Here is a 19,198-nt window from a genome sequence, read left to right as displayed (position 1 = left end):
CGCTGAGCACCAGGGACAAGATGCGTCCTCCGCTAGTGTCGAAGGCTGCACGCGCCCAGCGAATGACAGGGGGTGCAACGAGCAGCAGTGCGTCTCACACACGCGGCGGTGCGCCCGCCAATTCGGCCGTCACTCTGCTGGGACGCCGGGCGCGCCTCCCCGCGCCGTCCTCAAGGAACTGGCGGTTGCGGAAGGAAGCGCTTTCGTCAAATGCGGCCGAAAACTAACATTTTGTGTGTTGGGAGAAAAGCGGAACGCGAATTCTGCCGTGCTCATACATTAGATGAGCGCCAACGGCCATACCATGATGAATACACCGGTTCTCGTCCGATCACCGAAGTTAAGCATCATCGGGCCCGGCTAGTACTTGGATGGGTGACCGCCTGGGAAACCCGGGTGCTGTTGGCTCCCTTCCTGTTTTTTTTTTTTTGTTATGTCGCCAGCCCAATTTTCAAACTACCTTTCTGTTGTGACAAAGATGCTTCCTTAAGCCTTTTAAACTACTGTAATGGTACGAAAATGCAGTAATTAACTCAGTTTGAGGGAGAATGTGCTAACCAAGTTTGCCAAGAAGACTTTGAAAACGACAAAACAGTACGAATCGGCAGGTGATTTCTGAAATACGTCACCGCCTATTGTTGTGTAGGAGTGTAGAGTTCCAAATTTGATTTGTAACCACGAATTTATTCCTTAGTCGTCTCGTCTCGTCTCGTCTCGTCTCGTCCCGCAGACGTTTGTCGTGCTTGCGCTGTCATATGGACCACGACCCGAGCGGCAGCGAGCGGCAGTCGAGCAAAGTCGGGACAAGTCGGGACGGGGACAGGGACAGGGATAGGAATAGTGCGAATGCACTGCAAACTACGCAGACACCTGGTGTGAGGCGAGGCGAGGCGAGGAAGCCCACATCGCTACCAGTGGGCCCTCCAGCACGACACTGGCGCACCCCGCACAGGCCCTCCGCTGAACACCAGGGACAAGATGCGTCCTCCGCTAGTGTCGAAGGCTGCACGCGCCCAGCGAATGACAGGGGGTGCAACGAGCAGCAGTGCGTCTCACACACGCGGCGGTGCGCCCGCCAATTCGGTCGTCACTCTGCTGGGACGCCGGGCGCGCCTCCCCGCGCCGTCCTCGAGGAACTGGCGGTTGCGGAAGGAAGCGCTTTCGTCAAATGCGGCCGAAAACTAACATTTTGTGTGTTGGGAGAAAAGCCGAACGCGAATTCTGCCGTGCTCCTACATTAGATGAGGGCCAACGGCCATACCATGATGAATACACCGGTTCTCGTCCGATCACCGAAGTTAAGCATCATCGGGCCCGGCTAGTACTTGGATGGGTGACCGCCTGGGAAACCCGGGTGCTGTTGGCTCCCTTCCTGTTTTTTTTTTTTTTGTTATGTCGCCAGCCCAATTTTCAAACTACCTTTCTGTTGTGACAAAGATGCTTCCTTAAGCCTTTTAAACTACTGTAATGGTACGAAAATGCAGTAATTAACTCAGTTTGAGGGAGAATGTGCTAACCACGTTTGCCAAGAAGACTTTGAAAACGACAAAACAGTACGAATCGGCAGGTGAATTCTGAAATACGTACCGCCTATTGTTGTGTAGGAGTGTAGAGTTCCAAATTTGATTTGTAACCACGAATTTATTCCTTAGTCGTCTCGTCTCGTCTCGTCTCGTCTCGTCCCGCAGACGTTTGTCGTGCTTGCGCTGTCATATGGACCACGACCCGAGCGGCAGCGAGCGGCAGTCGAGCAAAGTCGGGACAAGTCGGGACGGGGACAGGTACAGGGATAGGAATGGTGCGAATGCACTGCAAACTACGCAGACACCTGGTGTGAGGCGAGGCGAGGCGAGGAAGCCCACATCGCTACCAGTGGGCCCTCCAGCACGACACTGGCGCACCCCGCACAGGCCCTCCGCTGAGCACCAGGGACAAGATGCGTCCTCCGCTAGTGTCGAAGGCTGCACGCGCCCAGCGAATGACAGGGGGTGCAACGAGCAGCAGTGCGTCTCACACACGCGGCGGTGCGCCCGCCAATTCGGCCGTCACTCTGCTGGGACGCCGGGCGCGCCTCCCCGCGCCGTCCTCGAGGAACTGGCGGTTGCGGAAGGAAGCGCTTTCGTCAAATGCGGCCGAAAACTAACATTTTGTGTGTTGGGAGAAAAGCCGAACGCGAATTCTGCCGTGCTCCTACATTAGATGAGCGCCAACGGCCATACCATGATGAATACACCGGTTCTCGTCCGATCACCGAAGTTAAGCATCATCGGGCCCGGCTAGTACTTGGATGGGTGACCGCCTGGGAAACCCGGGTGCTGTTGGCTCCATTCCTGTTTTTTTTTTTTTTTGTTATGTCGCCAGCCCAAGTTTCAAACTACCTTTCTGTTGTGACAAAGATGCTTCCTTAAGCCTTTTAAACTACTGTAATGGTACGAAAATGCAGTAATTAACTCAGTTTGAGGGAGAATGTGCTAACCACGTTTGCCAAGAAGACTTTGAAAACGACAAAACAGTACGAATCGGCAGGTGAATTCTGAAATACGTACCGCCTATTGTTGTGTAGGAGTGTAGAGTTCCAAATTAGATTTGTAACCACGAATTTATTCCTTAGTCGTCTCGTCTCGTCTCGTCTCGTCTCGTCCCGCAGACGTTTGTCGTGCTTGCGCTGTCATATGGACCACGACCCGAGCGGCAGCGAGCGGCAGTCGAGCAAAGTCGGGACAAGTCGGGACGGGGACAGGTACAGGGATAGGAATGGTGCGAATGCACTGCAAACTACGCAGACACCTGGTGTGAGGCGAGGCGAGGCGAGGAAGCCCACATCGCTACCAGTGGGCCCTCCAGCACGACACTGGCGCACCCCGCACAGGCCCTCCGCTGAGCACCAGGGACAAGATGCGTCCTCCGCTAGTGTCGAAGGCTGCACGCGCCCAGCGAATGACAGGGGGTGCAACGAGCAGCAGTGCGTCTCACACACGCGGCGGTGCGCCCGCCAATTCGGCCGTCACTCTGCTGGGACGCCGGGCGCGCCTCCCCGCGCCGTCCTCGAGGAACTGGCGGTTGCGGAAGGAAGCGCTTTCGTCAAATGCGGCCGAAAACTAACATTTTGTGTGTTGGGAGAAAAGCGGAACGCGAATTCTGCCGTGCTCCTACATTAGATGAGGGCCAACGGCCATACCATGATGAATACACCGGTTCTCGTCCGATCACCGAAGTTAAGCATCATCGGGCCCGGCTAGTACTTGGATGGGTGACCGCCTGGGAAACCCGGGTGCTGTTGGCTCCATTCCTGTTTTTTTTTTTTTTTGTTATGTCGCCAGCCCAAGTTTCAAACTACCTTTCTGTTGTGACAAAGATGCTTCCTTAAGCCTTTTAAACTACTGTAATGGTACGAAAATGCAGTAATTAACTCAGTTTGAGGGAGAATGTGCTAACCACGTTTGCCAAGAAGACTTTGAAAACGACAAAACAGTACGAATCGGCAGGTGAATTCTGAAATACGTACCGCCTATTGTTGTGTAGGAGTGTAGAGTTCCAAATTAGATTTGTAACCACGAATTTATTCCTTAGTCGTCTCGTCTCGTCTCGTCTCGTCTCGTCCCGCAGACGTTTGTCGTGCTTGCGCTGTCATATGGACCACGACCCGAGCGGCAGCGAGCGGCAGTCGAGCAAAGTCGGGACAAGTCGGGACGGGGACAGGTACAGGGATAGGAATGGTGCGAATGCACTGCAAACTACGCAGACACCTGGTGTGAGGCGAGGCGAGGCGAGGAAGCCCACATCGCTACCAGTGGGCCCTCCAGCACGACACTGGCGCACCCCGCACAGGCCCTCCGCTGAGCACCAGGGACAAGATGCGTCCTCCGCTAGTGTCGAAGGCTGCACGCGCCCAGCGAATGACAGGGGGTGCAACGAGCAGCAGTGCGTCTCACACACGCGGCGGTGCGCCCGCCAATTCGGCCGTCACTCTGCTGGGACGCCGGGCGCGCCTCCCCGCGCCGTCCTCGAGGAACTGGCGGTTGCGGAAGGAAGCGCTTTCGTCAAATGCGGCCGAAAACTAACATTTTGTGTGTTGGGAGAAAAGCGGAACGCGAATTCTGCCGTGCTCCTACATTAGATGAGGGCCAACGGCCATACCATGATGAATACACCGGTTCTCGTCCGATCACCGAAGTTAAGCATCATCGGGCCCGGCTAGTACTTGGATGGGTGACCGCCTGGGAAACCCGGGTGCTGTTGGCTCCCTTCCTGTTTTTTTTTTTTTTGTTATGTCGCCAGCCCAATTTTCAAACTACCTTTCTGTTGTGACAAAGATGCTTCCTTAAGCCTTTTAAACTACTGTAATGGTACGAAAATGCAGTAATTAACTCAGTTTGAGGGAGAATGTGCTAACCACGTTTGCCAAGAAGACTTTGAAAACGACAAAACAGTACGAATCGGCAGGTGAATTCTGAAATACGTACCGCCTATTGTTGTGTACGAGTGTAGAGTTCCAAATTTGATTTGTAACCACGAATTTATTCCTTAGTCGTCTCGTCTCGTCTCGTCTCGTCTCGTCCCGCAGACGTTTGTCGTGCTTGCGCTGTCATATGGACCACGACCCGAGCGGCAGCGAGCGGCAGTCGAGCAAAGTCGGGACAAGTCGGGACGGGGACAGGGACAGGGATAGGAATGGTGCGAATGCACTGCAAACTACGCAGACACCTGGTGTGAGGCGAGGCAAGGCGAGGAAGCCCACATCGCTACCAGTGGGCCCTCCAGCACGACACTGGCGCACCCCGCACAGGCCCTCCGCTGAGCACCAGGGACAAGATGCGTCCTCCGCTAGTGTCGAAGGCTGCACGCGCCCAGCGAATGACAGGGGGTGCAACGAGCAGCAGTGCGTCTCACACACGCGGCGGTGCGCCCGCCAATTCGGCCGTCACTCTGCTGGGACGCCGGGCGCGCCTCCCCGCGCCGTCCTCAAGGAACTGGCGGTTGCGGAAGGAAGCGCTTTCGTCAAATGCGGCCGAAAACTAACATTTTGTGTGTTGGGAGAAAAGCGGAACGCGAATTCTGCCGTGCTCCTACATTAGATGAGCGCCAACGGCCATACCATGATGAATACACCGGTTCTCGTCCGATCACCGAAGTTAAGCATCATCGGGCCCGGCTAGTACTTGGATGGGTGACCGCCTGGGAAACCCGGGTGCTGTTGGCTCCCTTCCTGTTTTTTTTTTTTTTTTTGTTATGTCGCCAGCCCAATTTTCAAACTACCTTTCTGTTGTGACAAAGATGCTTCCTTAAGCCTTTTAAACTACTGTAATGGTACGAAAATGCAGTAATTAACTCAGTTTGAGGGAGAATGTGCTAACCACGTTTGCCAAGAAGACTTTGAAAACGACAAAACAGTACGAATCGGCAGGTGATTTCTGAAATACGTCACCGCCTATTGTTGTGTAGGAGTGTAGAGTTCCAAATTTGATTTGTAACCACGAATTTATTCCTTAGTCGTCTCGTCTCGTCTCGTCTCGTCTCGTCCCGCAGACGTTTGTCGTGCTTGCGCTGTCATATGGACCACGACCCGAGCGGCAGCGAGCGGCAGTCGAGCAAAGTCGGGACAAGTCGGGACGGGGACAGGGACAGGGATAGGAATGGTGCGAATGCACTGGAAACTACGCAGACACCTGGTGTGAGGCGAGGCGAGGCGAGGAAGCCCACATCGCTACCAGTGGGCCCTCCAGCACGACACTGGCGCACCCCGCACAGGCCCTCCGCTGAGCACCAGGGACAAGATGCGTCCTCCGCTAGTGTCGAAGGCTGCACGCGCCCAGCGAATGACAGGGGGTGCAACGAGCAGCAGTGCGTCTCACACACGCGGCGGTGCGCCCGCCAATTCGGCCGTCACTCTGCTGGGACGCCGGGCGCGCCTCCCCGCGCCGTCCTCAAGGAACTGGCGGTTGCGGAAGGAAGCGCTTTCGTCAAATGCGGCCGAAAACTAACATTTTGTGTGTTGGGAGAAAAGCGGAACGCGAATTCTGCCGTGCTCATACATTAGATGAGCGCCAACGGCCATACCATGATGAATACACCGGTTCTCGTCCGATCACCGAAGTTAAGCATCATCGGGCCCGGCTAGTACTTGGATGGGTGACCGCCTGGGAAACCCGGGTGCTGTTGGCTCCCTTCCTGTTTTTTTTTTTTTGTTATGTCGCCAGCCCAATTTTCAAACTACCTTTCTGTTGTGACAAAGATGCTTCCTTAAGCCTTTTAAACTACTGTAATGGTACGAAAATGCAGTAATTAACTCAGTTTGAGGGAGAATGTGCTAACCAAGTTTGCCAAGAAGACTTTGAAAACGACAAAACAGTACGAATCGGCAGGTGATTTCTGAAATACGTCACCGCCTATTGTTGTGTAGGAGTGTAGAGTTCCAAATTTGATTTGTAACCACGAATTTATTCCTTAGTCGTCTCGTCTCGTCTCGTCTCGTCTCGTCCCGCAGACGTTTGTCGTGCTTGCGCTGTCATATGGACCACGACCCGAGCGGCAGCGAGCGGCAGTCGAGCAAAGTCGGGACAAGTCGGGACGGGGACAGGGACAGGGATAGGAATAGTGCGAATGCACTGCAAACTACGCAGACACCTGGTGTGAGGCGAGGCGAGGCGAGGAAGCCCACATCGCTACCAGTGGGCCCTCCAGCACGACACTGGCGCACCCCGCACAGGCCCTCCGCTGAACACCAGGGACAAGATGCGTCCTCCGCTAGTGTCGAAGGCTGCACGCGCCCAGCGAATGACAGGGGGTGCAACGAGCAGCAGTGCGTCTCACACACGCGGCGGTGCGCCCGCCAATTCGGTCGTCACTCTGCTGGGACGCCGGGCGCGCCTCCCCGCGCCGTCCTCGAGGAACTGGCGGTTGCGGAAGGAAGCGCTTTCGTCAAATGCGGCCGAAAACTAACATTTTGTGTGTTGGGAGAAAAGCCGAACGCGAATTCTGCCGTGCTCCTACATTAGATGAGGGCCAACGGCCATACCATGATGAATACACCGGTTCTCGTCCGATCACCGAAGTTAAGCATCATCGGGCCCGGCTAGTACTTGGATGGGTGACCGCCTGGGAAACCCGGGTGCTGTTGGCTCCCTTCCTGTTTTTTTTTTTTTTGTTATGTCGCCAGCCCAATTTTCAAACTACCTTTCTGTTGTGACAAAGATGCTTCCTTAAGCCTTTTAAACTACTGTAATGGTACGAAAATGCAGTAATTAACTCAGTTTGAGGGAGAATGTGCTAACCACGTTTGCCAAGAAGACTTTGAAAACGACAAAACAGTACGAATCGGCAGGTGAATTCTGAAATACGTACCGCCTATTGTTGTGTAGGAGTGTAGAGTTCCAAATTTGATTTGTAACCACGAATTTATTCCTTAGTCGTCTCGTCTCGTCTCGTCTCGTCTCGTCCCGCAGACGTTTGTCGTGCTTGCGCTGTCATATGGACCACGACCCGAGCGGCAGCGAGCGGCAGTCGAGCAAAGTCGGGACAAGTCGGGACGGGGACAGGTACAGGGATAGGAATGGTGCGAATGCACTGCAAACTACGCAGACACCTGGTGTGAGGCGAGGCGAGGCGAGGAAGCCCACATCGCTACCAGTGGGCCCTCCAGCACGACACTGGCGCACCCCGCACAGGCCCTCCGCTGAGCACCAGGGACAAGATGCGTCCTCCGCTAGTGTCGAAGGCTGCACGCGCCCAGCGAATGACAGGGGGTGCAACGAGCAGCAGTGCGTCTCACACACGCGGCGGTGCGCCCGCCAATTCGGCCGTCACTCTGCTGGGACGCCGGGCGCGCCTCCCCGCGCCGTCCTCGAGGAACTGGCGGTTGCGGAAGGAAGCGCTTTCGTCAAATGCGGCCGAAAACTAACATTTTGTGTGTTGGGAGAAAAGCGGAACGCGAATTCTGCCGTGCTCCTACATTAGATGAGCGCCAACGGCCATACCATGATGAATACACCGGTTCTCGTCCGATCACCGAAGTTAAGCATCATCGGGCCCGGCTAGTACTTGGATGGGTGACCGCCTGGGAAACCCGGGTGCTGTTGGCTCCATTCCTGTTTTTTTTTTTTTTTGTTATGTCGCCAGCCCAAGTTTCAAACTACCTTTCTGTTGTGACAAAGATGCTTCCTTAAGCCTTTTAAACTACTGTAATGGTACGAAAATGCAGTAATTAACTCAGTTTGAGGGAGAATGTGCTAACCACGTTTGCCAAGAAGACTTTGAAAACGACAAAACAGTACGAATCGGCAGGTGAATTCTGAAATACGTACCGCCTATTGTTGTGTAGGAGTGTAGAGTTCCAAATTAGATTTGTAACCACGAATTTATTCCTTAGTCGTCTCGTCTCGTCTCGTCTCGTCTCGTCCCGCAGACGTTTGTCGTGCTTGCGCTGTCATATGGACCACGACCCGAGCGGCAGCGAGCGGCAGTCGAGCAAAGTCGGGACAAGTCGGGACGGGGACAGGTACAGGGATAGGAATGGTGCGAATGCACTGCAAACTACGCAGACACCTGGTGTGAGGCGAGGCGAGGCGAGGAAGCCCACATCGCTACCAGTGGGCCCTCCAGCACGACACTGGCGCACCCCGCACAGGCCCTCCGCTGAGCACCAGGGACAAGATGCGTCCTCCGCTAGTGTCGAAGGCTGCACGCGCCCAGCGAATGACAGGGGGTGCAACGAGCAGCAGTGCGTCTCACACACGCGGCGGTGCGCCCGCCAATTCGGCCGTCACTCTGCTGGGACGCCGGGCGCGCCTCCCCGCGCCGTCCTCGAGGAACTGGCGGTTGCGGAAGGAAGCGCTTTCGTCAAATGCGGCCGAAAACTAACATTTTGTGTGTTGGGAGAAAAGCGGAACGCGAATTCTGCCGTGCTCCTACATTAGATGAGCGCCAACGGCCATACCATGATGAATACACCGGTTCTCGTCCGATCACCGAAGTTAAGCATCATCGGGCCCGGCTAGTACTTGGATGGGTGACCGCCTGGGAAACCCGGGTGCTGTTGGCTCCCTTCCTGTTATGTTTTTTGTTATGTCGCCAGCCCAATTTTCAAACTACCTTTCTGTTGTGACAAAGATGCTTCCTTAAGCCTTTTAAACTACTGTAATGGTACGAAAATGCAGTAATTGACTCAGTTTGAGGGAGAATGTGCTAACCACGTTTGCCAAGAAGACTTTGAAAACGACAAAACAGTACGAATCGGCAGGTGAATTCTGAAATACGTACCGCCTATTGTTGTGTAGGAGTGTAGAGTTCCAAATTTGATTTGTAACCACGAATTTATTCCTTAGTCGTCTCGTCTCGTCTCGTCTCGTCTCGTCCCGCAGACGTTTGTCGTGCTTGCGCTGTCATATGGACCACGACCCGAGCGGCAGCGAGCGGCAGTCGAGCAAAGTCGGGACAAGTCGGGACGGGGACAGGGACAGGGATAGGAATGGTGCGAATGCACTGCAAACTACGCAGACACCTGGTGTGAGGCGAGGCGAGGCGAGAAGCCCACATCGCTACCAGTGGGCCCTCCAGCACGACACTGGCGCACCCCGCACAGGCCCTCCGCTGAGCACCAGGGACAAGATGCGTCCTCCGCTAGTGTCGAAGGCTGCACGCGCCCAGCGAATGACAGGGGGTGCAACGAGCAGCAGTGCGTCTCACACACGCGGCGGTGCGCCCGCCAATTCGGCCGTCACTCTGCTGGGACGCCGGGCGCGCCTCCCCGCGCCGTCCTCGAGGAACTGGCGGTTGCGGAAGGAAGCGCTTTCGTCAAATGCGGCCGAAAACTAACATTTTGTGTGTTGGGAGAAAAGCGGAACGCGAATTCTGCCGTGCTCCTACATTAGATGAGCGCCAACGGCCATACCATGATGAATACACCGGTTCTCGTCCGATCACCGAAGTTAAGCATCATCGGGCCCGGCTAGTACTTGGATGGGTGACCGCCTGGGAAACCCGGGTGCTGTTGGCTCCCTTCCTGTTATGTTTTTTGTTATGTCGCCAGCCCAATTTTCAAACTACCTTTCTGTTGTGACAAAGATGCTTCCTTAAGCCTTTTAAACTACTGTAATGGTACGAAAATGCAGTAATTAACTCAGTTTGAGGGAGAATGTGCTAACCACGTTTGCCAAGAAGACTTTGAAAACGACAAAACAGTACGAATCGGCAGGTGAATTCTGAAATACGTACCGCCTATTGTTGTGTAGGAGTGTAGAGTTCCAAATTTGATTTGTAACCACGAATTTATTCCTTAGTCGTCTCGTCTCGTCTCGTCTCGTCTCGTCCCGCAGACGTTTGTCGTGCTTGCGCTGTCATATGGACCACGACCCGAGCGGCAGCGAGCGGCAGTCGAGCAAAGTCGGGACAAGTCGGGACGGGGACAGGGACAGGGATAGGAATGGTGCGAATGCACTGCAAACTACGCAGACACCTGGTGTGAGGCGAGGCGAGGCGAGAAGCCCACATCGCTACCAGTGGGCCCTCCAGCACGACACTGGCGCACCCCGCACAGGCCCTCCGCTGAGCACCAGGGACAAGATGCGTCCTCCGCTAGTGTCGAAGGCTGCACGCGCCCAGCGAATGACAGGGGGTGCAACGAGCAGCAGTGCGTCTCACACACGCGGCGGTGCGCCCGCCAATTCAGCCGTCACTCTGCTGGGACGCCGGGCGCGCCTCCCCGCGCCGTCCTCAAGGAACTGGCGGTTGCGGAAGGAAGCGCTTTCGTCAAATGCGGCCGAAAACTAACATTTTGTGTGTTGGGAGAAAAGCGGAACGCGAATTCTGCCGTGCTCCTACATTAGATGAGCGCCAACGGCCATACCATGATGAATACACCGGTTCTCGTCCGATCACCGAAGTTAAGCATCATCGGGCCCGGCTAGTACTTGGATGGGTGACCGCCTGGGAAACCCGGGTGCTGTTGGCTCCCTTCCTGTTTTTTTTTTTGTTATGTCGCCAGCCCAATTTTCAAACTACCTTTCTGTTGTGACAAAGATGCTTCCTTAAGCCTTTTAAACTACTGTAATGGTACGAAAATGCAGTAATTAACTCAGTTTGAGGGAGAATGTGCTAACCACGTTTGCCAAGAAGACTTTGAAAACGACCAAACAGTACGAATCGGCAGGTGAATTCTGAAATACGTACCGCCTATTGTTGTGTAGGAGTGTAGAGTTCCAAATTTGATTTGTAACCACGAATTTATTCCTTAGTCGTCTCGTCTCGTCTCGTCTCGTCTCGTCCCGCAGACGTTTGTCGTGCTTGCGCTGTCATATGGACCACGACCCGAGCGGCAGCGAGCGGCAGTCGAGCAAAGTCGGGACAAGTCGGGACGGGGACAGGGACAGGGATAGGAATGGTGCGAATGCACTGCAAACTACGCAGACACCTGGTGTGAGGCGAGGCGAGGCGAGGAAGCCCACATCGCTACCAGTGGGCCCTCCAGCACGACACTGGCGCACCCCGCACAGGCCCTCCGCTGAGCACCAGGGACAAGATGCGTCCTCCGCTAGTGTCGAAGGCTGCACGCGCCCAGCGAATGACAGGGGGTGCAACGAGCAGCAGTGCGTCTCACACACGCGGCGGTGCGCCCGCCAATTCGGCCGTCACTCTGCTGGGACGCCGGGCGCGCCTCCCCGCGCCGTCCTCAAGGAACTGGCGGTTGCGGAAGGAAGCGCTTTCGTCAAATGCGGCCGAAAACTAACATTTTGTGTGTTGGGAGAAAAGCCGAACGCGAATTCTGCCGTGCTCCTACATTAGATGAGCGCCAACGGCCATACCATGGTGAATACACCGGTTCTCGTCCGATCACCGAAGTTAAGCATCATCGGGCCCGGCTAGTACTTGGATGGGTGACCGCCTGGGAAACCCGGGTGCTGTTGGCTCCCTTCCTGTTTTTTTTTTTTTGTTATGTCGCCAGCCCAATTTTCAAACTACCTTTCTGTTGTGACAAAGATGCTTCCTTAAGCCTTTTAAACTACTGTAATGGTACGAAAATGCAGTAATTAACTCAGTTTGAGGGAGAATGTGCTAACCACGTTTGCCAAGAAGACTTTGAAAACGACAAAACAGTACGAATCGGCAGGTGAATTCTGAAATACATACCGCCTATTGTTGTGTAGGAGTGTAGAGTTCCAAATTTGATTTGTAACCACGAATTTATTCCTTAGTCGTCTCGTCTCGTCTCGTCTCGTCTCGTCCCGCAGACGTTTGTCGTGCTTGCGCTGTCATATGGACCACGACCCGAGCGGCAGCGAGCGGCAGTCGAGCAAAGTCGGGACAAGTCGGGACGGGGACAGGGACAGGGATAGGAATGGTGCGAATGCACTGCAAACTACGCAGACACCTGGTGTGAGGCGAGGCGAGGCGAGGAAGCCCACATCGCTACCAGTGGGCCCTCCAGCACGACACTGGCGCACCCCGCACAGGCCCTCCGCTGAGCACCAGGGACAAGATGCGTCCTCCGCTAGTGTCGAAGGCTGCACGCGCCCAGCGAATGACAGGGGGTGCAACGAGCAGCAGTGCGTCTCACACACGCGGCGGTGCGCCCGCCAATTCGGCCGTCACTCTGCTGGGACGCCGGGCGCGCCTCCCCGCGCCGTCCTCAAGGAACTGGCGGTTGCGGAAGGAAGCGCTTTCGTCAAATGCGGCCGAAAACTAACATTTTGTGTGTTGGGAGAAAAGCGGAACGCGAATTCTGCCGTGCTCCTACATTAGATGAGCGCCAACGGCCATACCATGATGAATACACCGGTTCTCGTCCGATCACCGAAGTTAAGCATCATCGGGCCCGGCTAGTACTTGGATGGGTGACCGCCTGGGAAACCCGGGTGCTGTTGGCTCCCTTCCTGTTTTTTTTTTTTTGTTATGTCGCCAGCCCAATTTTCAAACTACCTTTCTGTTGTGACAAAGATGCTTCCTTAAGCCTTTTAAACTACTGTAATGGTACGAAAATGCAGTAATTAACTCAGTTTGAGGGAGAATGTGCTAACCAAGTTTGCCAAGAAGACTTTGAAAACGACAAAACAGTACGAATCGGCAGGTGATTTCTGAAATACGTCACCGCCTATTGTTGTGTAGGAGTGTAGAGTTCCAAATTTGATTTGTAACCACGAATTTATTCCTTAGTCGTCTCGTCTCGTCTCGTCTCGTCTCGTCCCGCAGACGTTTGTCGTGCTTGCGCTGTCATATGGACCACGACCCGAGCGGCAGCGAGCGGCAGTCGAGCAAAGTCGGGACAAGTCGGGACGGGGACAGGGACAGGGATAGGAATAGTGCGAATGCACTGCAAACTACGCAGACACCTGGTGTGAGGCGAGGCGAGGCGAGGAAGCCCACATCGCTACCAGTGGGCCCTCCAGCACGACACTGGCGCACCCCGCACAGGCCTTCCGCTGAACACCAGGGACAAGATGCGTCCTCCGCTAGTGTCGAAGGCTGCACGCGCCCAGCGAATGACAGGGGGTGCAACGAGCAGCAGTGCGTCTCACACACGCGGCGGTGCGCCCGCCAATTCGGTCGTCACTCTGCTGGGACGCCGGGCGCGCCTCCCCGCGCCGTCCTCGAGGAACTGGCGGTTGCGGAAGGAAGCGCTTTCGTCAAATGCGGCCGAAAACTAACATTTTGTGTGTTGGGAGAAAAGCCGAACGCGAATTCTGCCGTGCTCCTACATTAGATGAGGGCCAACGGCCATACCATGATGAATACACCGGTTCTCGTCCGATCACCGAAGTTAAGCATCATCGGGCCCGGCTAGTACTTGGATGGGTGACCGCCTGGGAAACCCGGGTGCTGTTGGCTCCCTTCCTGTTTTTTTTTTTTATGTCGCCAGCCCAATTTTCAAACTACCTTTCTGTTGTGACAAAGATGCTTCCTTAAGCCTTTTAAACTACTGTAATGGTACGAAAATGCAGTAATTAACTCAGTTTGAGGGAGAATGTGCTAACCACGTTTGCCAAGAAGACTTTGAAAACGACAAAACAGTACGAATCGGCAGGTGAATTCTGAAATACGTACCGCCTATTGTTGTGTAGGAGTGTAGAGTTCCAAATTTGATTTGTAACCACGAATTTATTCCTTAGTCGTCTCGTCTCGTCTCGTCTCGTCTCGTCCCGCAGACGTTTGTCGTGCTTGCGCTGTCATATGGACCACGACCCGAGCGGCAGCGAGCGGCAGTCGAGCAAAGTCGGGACAAGTCGGGACGGGGACAGGGACAGGATAGGAATGGTGCGAATGCACTGCAAACTACGCAGACACCTGGTGTGAGGCGAGGCGAGGCGAGGAAGCCCACATCGCTACCAGTGGGCCCTCCAGCACGACACTGGCGCACCCCGCACAGGCCCTCCGCTGAGCACCAGGGACAAGATGCGTCCTCCGCTAGTGTCGAAGGCTGCACGCGCCCAGCGAATGACAGGGGGTGCAACGAGCAGCAGTGCGTCTCACACACGCGGCGGTGCGCCCGCCAATTCGGCCGTCACTCTGCTGGGACGCCGGGCGCGCCTCCCCGCGCCGTCCTCAAGGAACTGGCGGTTGCGGAAGGAAGCGCTTTCGTCAAATGCGGCCGAAAACTAACATTTTGTGTGTTGGGAGAAAAGCGGAACGCGAATTCTGCCGTGCTCCTACATTAGATGAGCGCCAACGGCCATACCATGATGAATACACCGGTTCTCGTCCGATCACCGAAGTTAAGCATCATCGGGCCCGGCTAGTACTTGTATGGGTGACCGCCTGGGAAACCCGGGTGCTGTTGGCTCCCTTCCTGTTTTTTTTTTTTTGTTATGTCGCCAGCCCAATTTTCAAACTACCTTTCTGTTGTGACAAAGATGCTTCCTTAAGCCTTTTAAACTACTGTAATGGTACGAAAATGCAGTAATTAACTCAGTTTGAGGGAGAATGTGCTAACCACGTTTGCCAAGAAGACTTTGAAAACGACAAAACAGTACGAATCGGCAGGTGAATTCTGAAATACGTACCGCCTATTGTTGTGTAGGAGTGTAGAGTTCCAAATTTGATTTGTAACCACGAATTTATTCCTTAGTCGTCTCGTCTCGTCTCGTCTCGTCTCGTCCCGCAGACGTTTGTCGTGCTTGCGCTGTCATATGGACCACGACCCGAGCGGCAGCGAGCGGCAGTCGAGCAAAGTCGGGACAAGTCGGGACGGGGACAGGGACAGGGATAGGAATAGTGCGAATGCACTGCAAACTACGCAGACACCTGGTGTGAGGCGAGGCGAGGCGAGGAAGCCCACATCGCTACCAGTGGGCCCTCCAGCACGACACTGGCGCACCCCGCACAGGCCCTCCGCTGAACACCAGCGACAAGATGCGTCCTCCGCTAGTGTCGAAGGCTGCACGCGCCCAGCGAATGACAGGGGGTGCAACGAGCAGCAGTGCGTCTCACACACGCGGCGGTGCGCCCGCCAATTCGGTCGTCACTCTGCTGGGACGCCGGGCGCGCCTCCCCGCGCCGTCCTCGAGGAACTGGCGGTTGCGGAAGGAAGCGCTTTCGTCAAATGCGGCCGGAAACTAACATTTTGTGTGTTGGGAGAAAAGCCGAACGCGAATTCTGCCGTGCTCCTACATTAGATGAGGGCCAACGGCCATACCATGATGAATACACCGGTTCTCGTCCGATCACCGAAGTTAAGCATCATCGGGCCCGGCTAGTACTTGGATGGGTGACCGCCTGGGAAACCCGGGTGCTGTTGGCTCCCTTCCTGTTTTTTTTTTTTTGTTATGTCGCCAGCCCAATTTTCAAACTACCTTTCTGTTGTGACAAAGATGCTTCCTTAAGCCTTTTAAACTACTGTAATGGTACGAAAATGCAGTAATTAACTCAGTTTGAGGGAGAATGTGCTAACCACGTTTGCCAAGAAGACTTTGAAAACGACAAAACAGTACGAATCGGCAGGTGAATTCTGAAATACGTACCGCCTATTGTTGTGTAGGAGTGTAGAGTTCCAAATTTGATTTGTAACCACGAATTTATTCCTTAGTCGTCTCGTCTCGTCTCGTCTCGTCTCGTCCCGCAGACGTTTGTCGTGCTTGCGCTGTCATATGGACCACGACCCGAGCGGCAGCGAGCGGCAGTCGAGCAAAGTCGGGACAAGTCGGGACGGGGACAGGGACAGGGATAGGAATGGTGCGAATGCACTGCAAACTACGCAGACACCTGGTGTGAGGCGAGGCGAGGCGAGGAAGCCCACATCGCTACCAGTGGGCCCTCCAGCACGACACTGGCGCACCCCGCACAGGCCCTCCGCTGAGCACCAGGGACAAGATGCGTCCTCCGCTAGTGTCGAAGGCTGCACGCGCCCAGCGAATGACAGGGGGTGCAACGAGCAGCAGTGCGTCTCACACACGCGGCGGTGCGCCCGCCAATTCGGCCGTCACTCTGCTGGGACGCCGGGCGCGCCTCCCCGCGCCGTCCTCAAGGAACTGGCGGTTGCGGAAGGAAGCGCTTTCGTCAAATGCGGCCGAAAACTAACATTTTGTGTGTTGGGAGAAAAGCCGAACGCGAATTCTGCCGTGCTCCTACATTAGATGAGCGCCAACGGCCATACCATGGTGAATACACCGGTTCTCGTCCGATCACCGAAGTTAAGCATCATCGGGCCCGGCTAGTACTTGGATGGGTGACCGCCTGGGAAACCCGGGTGCTGTTGGCTCCCTTCCTGTTTTTTTTTTTTTGTTATGTCGCCAGCCCAATTTTCAAACTACCTTTCTGTTGTGACAAAGATGCTTCCTTAAGCCTTTTAAACTACTGTAATGGTACGAAAATGCAGTAATTAACTCAGTTTGAGGGAGAATGTGCTAACCACGTTTGCCAAGAAGACTTTGAAAACGACAAAACAGTACGAATCGGCAGGTGAATTCTGAAATACATACCGCCTATTGTTGTGTAGGAGTGTAGAGTTCCAAATTTGATTTGTAACCACGAATTTATTCCTTAGTCGTCTCGTCTCGTCTCGTCTCGTCTCGTCCCGCAGACGTTTGTCGTGCTTGCGCTGTCATATGGACCACGACCCGAGCGGCAGCGAGCGGCAGTCGAGCAAAGTCGGGACAAGTCGGGACGGGGACAGGGACAGGGATAGGAATAGTGCGAATGCACTGCAAACTACGCAGACACCTGGTGTGAGGCGAGGCGAGGCGAGGAAGCCCACATCGCTACCAGTGGGCCCTCCAGCACGACACTGGCGCACCCCGCACAGGCCCTCCGCTGAACACCAGCGACAAGATGCGTCCTCCGCTAGTGTCGAAGGCTGCACGCGCCCAGCGAATGACAGGGGGTGCAACGAGCAGCAGTGCGTCTCACACACGCGGCGGTGCGCCCGCCAATTCGGTCGTCACTCTGCTGGGACGCCGGGCGCGCCTCCCCGCGCCGTCCTCGAGGAACTGGCGGTTGCGGAAGGAAGCGCTTTCGTCAAATGCGGCCGAAAACTAACATTTTGTGTGTTGGGAGAAAAGCGGAACGCGAATTCTGCCGTGCTCCTACATTAGATGAGGGCCAACGGCCATACCATGATGAATACACCGGTTCTCGTCCGATCACCGAAGTTAAGCATCATCGGGCCCGGCTAGTACTTGGATGGGTGACCGCCTGGGAAACCCGGGTGCTGTTGGCTCCCTTCCTGTTTTTTTTTTTTTGTTATGTCGCCAGCCCAATTTTCAAACTACCTTTCTGTTGTGACAAAGATGCTTCCTTAAGCCTTTTAAACTACTGTAATGGTACGAAAATGCAGTAATTAACTCAGTTTGAGGGAGAATGTGCTAACCACGTTTGCCAAGAAGACTTTGAAAACGACAAAACAGTACGAATCGGCAGGTGAATTCTGAAATACGTACCGCCTATTGTTGTGTAGGAGTGTAGAGTTCCAAATTTGATTTGTAACCACGAATTTATTCCTTAGTCGTCTCGTCTCGTCTCGTCTCGTCTCGTCCCGCAGACGTTTGTCGTGCTTGCGCTGTCATATGGACCACGACCCGAGCGGCAGCGAGCGGCAGTCGAGCAAAGTCGGGACAAGTCGGGACGGGGACAGGGACAGGGATAGGAATGGTGCGAATGCACTGCAAACTACGCAGACACCTGGTGTGAGGCGAGGCGAGGCGAGGAAGCCCACATCGCTACCAGTGGGCCCTCCAGCACGACACTGGCGCACCCCGCACAGGCCCTCCGCTGAGCACCAGGGACAAGATGCGTCCTCCGCTAGTGTCGAAGGCTGCACGCGCCCAGCGAATGACAGGGGGTGCAACGAGCAGCAGTGCGTCTCACACACGCGGCGGTGCGCCCGCCAATTCGGTCGTCACTCTGCTGGGACGCCGGGCGCGCCTCCCCGCGCCGTCCTCGAGGAACTGGCGGTTGCGGAAGGAAGCGCTTTCGTCAAATGCGGCCGAAAACTAACATTTTGTGTGTTGGGAGAAAAGCCGAACGCGAATTCTGCCGTGCTCCTACATTAGATGAGGGCCAACGGCCATACCATGATGAATACACCGGTTCTCGTCCGATCACCGAAGTTAAGCATCATCGGGCCCGGCTAGTACTTGGATGGGTGACCGCCTGGGAAACCCGGGTGCTGTTGGCTCCCTTCCTGTTTTTTTTTTTTATGTCGCCAGCCCAATTTTCAAACTACCTTTCTGTTGTGACAAAGATGCTTCCTTAAGCCTTTTAAACTACTGTAATGGTACGAAAATGCAGTAATTAACTCAGTTTGAGGGAGAATGTGCTAACCACGTTTGCCAAGAAGACTTTGAAAACGACAAAACAGTACGAATCGGCAGGTGAATTCTGAAATACGTACCGCCTATTGTTGTGTAGGAGTGTAGAGTTCCAAATTTGATTTGTAACCACGAATTTATTCCTTAGTCGTCTCGTCTCGTCTCGTCTCGTCTCGTCCCGCAGACGTTTGTCGTGCTTGCGCTGTCATATGGACCACGACCCGAGCGGCAGCGAGCGGCAGTCGAGCAAAGTCGGGACAAGTCGGGACGGGGACAGGGACAGGGATAGGAATGGTGCGAATGCACTGCAAACTACGCAGACACCTGGTGTGAGGCGAGGCGAGGCGAGGAAGCCCACATCGCTACCAGTGGGCCCTCCAGCACGACACTGGCGCACCCCGCACAGGCCCTCCGCTGAGCACCAGGGACAAGATGCGTCCTCCGCTAGTGTCGAAGGCTGCACGCGCCCA

The 19,198-nt window shown here is 54.9% G+C and overlaps 20 non-coding genes across 20 annotated transcripts; all 20 read left to right on the top strand.

Moving 5' to 3' along the window:
- Positions 1–289: 289 nt before the first annotated feature.
- LOC126178711 (5S ribosomal RNA) lies at positions 290–408 on the top strand. The gene has a single exon (XR_007536580.1). It is a non-coding gene; the product is annotated as a 5S ribosomal RNA (ribosomal RNA).
- An 839-nt stretch (positions 409–1,247) lies between these two features.
- On the top strand, positions 1,248–1,366 carry LOC126178641 (5S ribosomal RNA). The gene has a single exon (XR_007536526.1). It is a non-coding gene; the product is annotated as a 5S ribosomal RNA (ribosomal RNA).
- Positions 1,367–2,205: 839 nt separating this feature from the next.
- On the top strand, positions 2,206–2,324 carry LOC126178525 (5S ribosomal RNA). Its single transcript, XR_007536415.1, has one exon. It is a non-coding gene; the product is annotated as a 5S ribosomal RNA (ribosomal RNA).
- Positions 2,325–3,164: 840 nt separating this feature from the next.
- LOC126178416 (5S ribosomal RNA) lies at positions 3,165–3,283 on the top strand. Its single transcript, XR_007536320.1, has one exon. It is a non-coding gene; the product is annotated as a 5S ribosomal RNA (ribosomal RNA).
- An 840-nt stretch (positions 3,284–4,123) lies between these two features.
- Positions 4,124–4,242, top strand: LOC126178339 (5S ribosomal RNA). The gene has a single exon (XR_007536245.1). It is a non-coding gene; the product is annotated as a 5S ribosomal RNA (ribosomal RNA).
- An 839-nt stretch (positions 4,243–5,081) lies between these two features.
- LOC126178327 (5S ribosomal RNA) lies at positions 5,082–5,200 on the top strand. The gene has a single exon (XR_007536234.1). It is a non-coding gene; the product is annotated as a 5S ribosomal RNA (ribosomal RNA).
- Positions 5,201–6,043: 843 nt separating this feature from the next.
- Positions 6,044–6,162, top strand: LOC126178316 (5S ribosomal RNA). The gene has a single exon (XR_007536223.1). It is a non-coding gene; the product is annotated as a 5S ribosomal RNA (ribosomal RNA).
- Positions 6,163–7,001: 839 nt separating this feature from the next.
- LOC126178304 (5S ribosomal RNA) lies at positions 7,002–7,120 on the top strand. The gene has a single exon (XR_007536211.1). It is a non-coding gene; the product is annotated as a 5S ribosomal RNA (ribosomal RNA).
- Positions 7,121–7,959: 839 nt separating this feature from the next.
- LOC126178293 (5S ribosomal RNA) lies at positions 7,960–8,078 on the top strand. The gene has a single exon (XR_007536200.1). It is a non-coding gene; the product is annotated as a 5S ribosomal RNA (ribosomal RNA).
- Positions 8,079–8,918: 840 nt separating this feature from the next.
- Positions 8,919–9,037, top strand: LOC126178281 (5S ribosomal RNA). The gene has a single exon (XR_007536189.1). It is a non-coding gene; the product is annotated as a 5S ribosomal RNA (ribosomal RNA).
- An 835-nt stretch (positions 9,038–9,872) lies between these two features.
- Positions 9,873–9,991, top strand: LOC126178270 (5S ribosomal RNA). Its single transcript, XR_007536178.1, has one exon. It is a non-coding gene; the product is annotated as a 5S ribosomal RNA (ribosomal RNA).
- An 835-nt stretch (positions 9,992–10,826) lies between these two features.
- On the top strand, positions 10,827–10,945 carry LOC126178257 (5S ribosomal RNA). The gene has a single exon (XR_007536167.1). It is a non-coding gene; the product is annotated as a 5S ribosomal RNA (ribosomal RNA).
- Positions 10,946–11,781: 836 nt separating this feature from the next.
- LOC126178086 (5S ribosomal RNA) lies at positions 11,782–11,900 on the top strand. Its single transcript, XR_007536002.1, has one exon. It is a non-coding gene; the product is annotated as a 5S ribosomal RNA (ribosomal RNA).
- Positions 11,901–12,738: 838 nt separating this feature from the next.
- On the top strand, positions 12,739–12,857 carry LOC126178246 (5S ribosomal RNA). Its single transcript, XR_007536156.1, has one exon. It is a non-coding gene; the product is annotated as a 5S ribosomal RNA (ribosomal RNA).
- Positions 12,858–13,696: 839 nt separating this feature from the next.
- On the top strand, positions 13,697–13,815 carry LOC126178235 (5S ribosomal RNA). Its single transcript, XR_007536145.1, has one exon. It is a non-coding gene; the product is annotated as a 5S ribosomal RNA (ribosomal RNA).
- An 833-nt stretch (positions 13,816–14,648) lies between these two features.
- LOC126178120 (5S ribosomal RNA) lies at positions 14,649–14,767 on the top strand. The gene has a single exon (XR_007536035.1). It is a non-coding gene; the product is annotated as a 5S ribosomal RNA (ribosomal RNA).
- An 838-nt stretch (positions 14,768–15,605) lies between these two features.
- LOC126178222 (5S ribosomal RNA) lies at positions 15,606–15,724 on the top strand. The gene has a single exon (XR_007536133.1). It is a non-coding gene; the product is annotated as a 5S ribosomal RNA (ribosomal RNA).
- An 838-nt stretch (positions 15,725–16,562) lies between these two features.
- Positions 16,563–16,681, top strand: LOC126178085 (5S ribosomal RNA). Its single transcript, XR_007536001.1, has one exon. It is a non-coding gene; the product is annotated as a 5S ribosomal RNA (ribosomal RNA).
- Positions 16,682–17,519: 838 nt separating this feature from the next.
- On the top strand, positions 17,520–17,638 carry LOC126178210 (5S ribosomal RNA). Its single transcript, XR_007536122.1, has one exon. It is a non-coding gene; the product is annotated as a 5S ribosomal RNA (ribosomal RNA).
- Positions 17,639–18,476: 838 nt separating this feature from the next.
- Positions 18,477–18,595, top strand: LOC126178198 (5S ribosomal RNA). The gene has a single exon (XR_007536111.1). It is a non-coding gene; the product is annotated as a 5S ribosomal RNA (ribosomal RNA).
- Positions 18,596–19,198: the final 603 nt, after the last annotated feature.

The sequence above is a fragment of the Schistocerca cancellata genome, chromosome 3 (assembly GCF_023864275.1).
Source record: "Schistocerca cancellata isolate TAMUIC-IGC-003103 chromosome 3, iqSchCanc2.1, whole genome shotgun sequence".
Classification (NCBI taxonomy): domain Eukaryota; kingdom Metazoa; phylum Arthropoda; class Insecta; order Orthoptera; family Acrididae; genus Schistocerca; species Schistocerca cancellata.
This window is presented reverse-complemented; position numbering and strand designations above follow the sequence as displayed.